Source organism: Camellia sinensis, chromosome 10, assembly GCF_055761805.1.
Source record: "Camellia sinensis isolate YWXY chromosome 10, ASM5576180v1, whole genome shotgun sequence".
NCBI classification, from domain to species: Eukaryota; Viridiplantae; Streptophyta; class Magnoliopsida; order Ericales; family Theaceae; genus Camellia; species Camellia sinensis.
Genome location: NC_138970.1, coordinates 52,698,010 through 52,702,591, shown reverse-complemented (window position 1 = coordinate 52,702,591; position 4,582 = coordinate 52,698,010).

Genomic DNA, 4,582 nt, shown 5'->3' with positions numbered 1-4,582 from the left:
TCAGTCTAGAAGTATCTTGGAACCCCTTGTTGACCTCCGTTCTCGCCTTGCCACATTAGCCGAGATGTTACCTTGCACCCAAGTGATCTCGTCCTGGAGTGGTATGACCTAGGCCGAGGTGTGGCGCATCTAGGCCAAGATGTGGCACAGCTTAGTCAAGTGTTGTCCTTCCTAGCCGGGGTCATTGTCACCTTAGTTGCCGAAGTCCTTTGTTAGCCGATGTCACCCCTTGCCGGAGTGCTATTCCATGTAGCTTGTTAGATACGCTTTGTTGTTAGCCGATGTCATTGCCCCGTCAGAGAGCCCATACCGTTTTACTTGTGGAACACCCTTCCACCATGCTTTGTCTGGTCTGTCAGCCACCTTTTCAAGAAGAACCCAACCAGTCGCCGCCACGTGTCTCAGCAAAGGGTTAACCCCAGAACCGGGTAAAGGAAACTATCATTTAGTATCATAACCTTGTCTTGTAGAGAGAGAAACTCTAGGAGGAAGAAGGAGTTTTAGAGTGAGGAAGTAGATCTTCAAGCTTGGTTCCTAGAGATCAAACCGTTAGATCCGTGTTCTAAGGTTAGATTCTTGATCTGCTCATGATGTTCTCTATGTTCATGTTATTGCATTGCATGATCGGATATGATTTGTAAGCCATGCATCGTTTTGAAGTTCGATTTTAGAAAGAGAAAATGACATTCATGTGTTCTTCAAGAAAGTCTTGTTTTGATCCGAAAGCTTGCATAAAGAATCATGTTTTTGTGTTTATTTCCGCAAGAATTCCAAGTACGGGTACCCAGGTCCATGTTTTCAAACTCATAGCATGAAAATCCCAGATTTGTGATGACAGATTATGATTGAGCATTCATATTTTTCATGTTTTCACACTCATGTTTTTCATGTTCATCAGCAGAGGGAAACCTAGAGTTTCCCGACCTCTTTTCCTTGCATGTGGCCCTCGGGAACACACCTCGGCGAGGAGGTGTGGAACCTCGGCCTGGACCTGGTTGGTGCCCAGCATGTTTTCCGAAACCGTTTGTGTACATACGAAACTTGTTGAAGGTACATTCAATAGGCTTTGCCATGTGTTTGTAGGATTTGGGCTTGTCTCGACCCCGACGTTTGAAGAAACTATGTGAGTGGTATTTTTAATAAAGCTATGTTACACTTGCTTTCATAAATCTCGTCTTGCCTTGTTTTGAAAAGTACTTGATCTAGCATGAATGACTATCCCTACTTGTATATTAAACACTATCTTGTTTTGATGACATTTCTTGAAAGTCCTTAGTTGCAGGGGACTATAATGCAACTGCACTCTTGTCTTGAAAGTCCTTAGCTGCAGGGGACTATAATGCAACTGCACTCTTGTCTTGAAAGTCCTTAGCTGCAGGGGACTATAATGCAACTGCACTCTTGTCTTGAAAGTCCTTAGCTGCAGGGGACTATAATGCAACTGCACTCTTGTCTTGGAATTGTCATCACCCTCTTGTATTAAGTAGATGTAATAACATCCAAAGGACTTGAAAGGCCGGCAATGAACTTGATTTTTCCCTTGATTGTAAAGTATGCTATGTATTGTTTTGAAAGAAATCTTGGATATCAATCATGCAAAAACCTTTATTTCTAATATCATTCACTGAGTATCCAAGCTCACCCTCTCTATATATATGTAGGTGATGAGCAAGAAGGCAATGAGGCCTAGACGTGTAGCCGATGTGTTTTTGAGTGTTTTGCCGACGTGTTTCGGATTAGCATTTTGTACCATCTTGAAGATTATGCTTCTTAGTCTATATTTCATGTGTACTTGTATATGTCGGCTTGAGAAGCCTTTTGGTCAAGATGTATTTTGTATCTCATTCCCTTTTGTATCCAAGTTGTAAGACTTTGTAAAAATGTATGTTATTTCATTGGACTTAAGCACGGCTCTCATGGACTATTTAGATTCTGTATATGTATATATATTACTTCCGCACTTGTAAGCCCCATATTTTATACTCTGATTGTGTGTGATTTTGTAAGTCGGCCTTCGGTAATCTCGGATTACTGGCCATCACGGCACCAAACTACTAGGGGCAGTTTGGGGGCGTGACACCTTCCCTCTAGGTATTGATCTAGTAGGAGTGATTTGCTCACCTTTGGCCTTTACAAAAGAGTTGTTGATCGTCGAGGGCTACCTTTTGATCCGAAAAGTTTGTGGTTTGGAGCACTTCCGTTTTCTTCGTCTTCTCGGTTGGGAGTTATCTTTGGAGGTAGGGATAACCTACTTCTTACTATGGGTTCTGTCTTTAAATTTTAGTAGTTTGAGATGTTGGAGTTAGTTTGGTAATTTTGTGAAAGTTTGAGACTTTTGTGCAAATTTACAAAGTTGGGGTTTTAATTATATAAAAGCCTAGATGCATGTTTGGCATGGAAAAGTGGAATTAATGTTAAAACATTAATGAAAATGGAACCTAAGGGTTGAAATGTTAATTATGGAAAATGCCCTAATTACATTGGTTAATTAATTTGTAAAATTAATTGTGAGAAATGAGGAATTGAATTGGAAATGTTGAGATTGGGAATACATAGGATTAAAGGGTGTAGTTGGATTTTATGTCACTCACCTAGTTAGAAATGTCGATTTTATATCCATTTGTTGCATTTATTTTCTGTATAGAAATAACTGCTTTGGGCTATCGGTGGAGGATAGTCTTGGTTGTTGTAGACAATGCATGATGATTAGGCAAACTAAAACTAATCACCGGAATGTGTCGTTGAGTATGACGGTTGAATGAATACATTAAATGTTATGTATTGGTTGATGATGTGTATAATTATTGTTTATATGCATTGTGTTGTGTTGGAGGAGACAGGGGATGTACTCCGCGGTTTAGGAGAAGATAGGGGATGGACCTCTAAACCGGATGTTGTTGGGAGGAGATAGGGGATGGACTCCGTAGATAGAGCTCATATGCTTATCTAGTAATGTGTTGACAGAGCTCATATGCTTGTCATTGGAAGTGTGATAGTGCTCATATGCATATCTGTGGAAGTGATGATATAGCTTGTATGCTTATCTGTTAGTATGTGATATAGCTAGTATGCTTATCTGTTATGTAATGGGAGGTGCTTGATATGAGTTACTGTCTCATATGAGTTGTTTGGCCAGGTTCTGAGCCATGGTTATAAATTGAGAATTTGAAAGGAATTGGAGAATGAATGGTAATATGGACTTGTATGTCATGAAAATGTAAAGTGTGATAAAGGAAAGTATCAGTGTTGGCCATCTATCAACTGCTAATCTTTTAGTCATTGTTCATATTTGGTTTAGTATATTTCTACTGGGCTGTGGCTCACCCTATATGGGAATATCATTTTCAAGTACAAGTAGCATGCCACCTCCAAGGACGTAGCTTGGGAGGCTAGAGGCAGGCGGGCTTTTGTTGTTTTATTTCTTGATGTATTACATGTATATTCAAGCCAAGGGCTTAATGTGTAAATGAGTTAGCACTCTTTTGTTTTAACCAAGTGTTAACTTGGAAAGCTGTAAGCCCGTAGGGCATTTGCTTTTGTTGATTAACATGTAATAATTTTGTAAAGAACTACTCTGATGAATAGAAGAATGTTTATCTTTATCACCAATGCATGTCTATATTGATGGGTTTAATGTGTTATTTTGAGGGCGTTACATAATGTGATGTGATTGTAGTTTGTTCAATGACTCTTTTTTTTAATATGCTTGTTGCAGTTAGTTCAATGGTTTTTTTTTAATGTTATTTAATCTTTTTATTTACTATTTCAAGTTTATTTTTAATATGATTGAAATTAGATAAATATAAACACTCACAAAGAAAAAAATGTGATTATAATTAGTTCAATGGTTCTTTTTTTTTTAAAAAATGTGATTATAGTTAGTCAATGGTTCTTTTTTTCATTTATTTATTTTTTTATTATGGAAAAAATGTGATGTGATTGTAGTTTGTTCAATGGTTCTTTTTTTTAATGTGATTTAATCTTTTATTTACTATTTTAATGGTTTTTCTTTACAATTATTTATGAAAAAAATATGATTGTAGTTAGATAGCATAAAAATATTTGTGATTTGATTTGATTTTTAAAGTACCATTTATTGATAATGATTAGATTGTGTTTTGGAAAAAAAATTGTAATTGATTTTTTCAACTCATTGTGTTTTTTGAAAAAAAATTATTGTGTTTTTTTAATTATCAATTCACTTAATTTGTGATTTGATTTTTAACTCACTGTGTTTTTTGAAAAACAAAATGGATTGTACTTATTAGGGTCACATAATGTACCAATTATTGATGATGATTAGATTATATTTTGACAAAAAAAAAAATTGTAATTGATCTTTTTAACTCACTATGTTTTTTGAAAAATAAATTATTGTGTTTTTTTAATTATTGATGATGATTAGATAGTATTAAAAAAATTTTGATTTGTATGATTGAAGTTATCTCCTTTTGTTTATAATTTTATTTTTTAATATGACTGAAGTTAGATAAACATAAACACTCACAAAAAGAAAAATGTGATTGTAGTTTGTTTAGTGGTTCTAAATAATCTTTTTTATTTACTATTTTAATGGTTATTT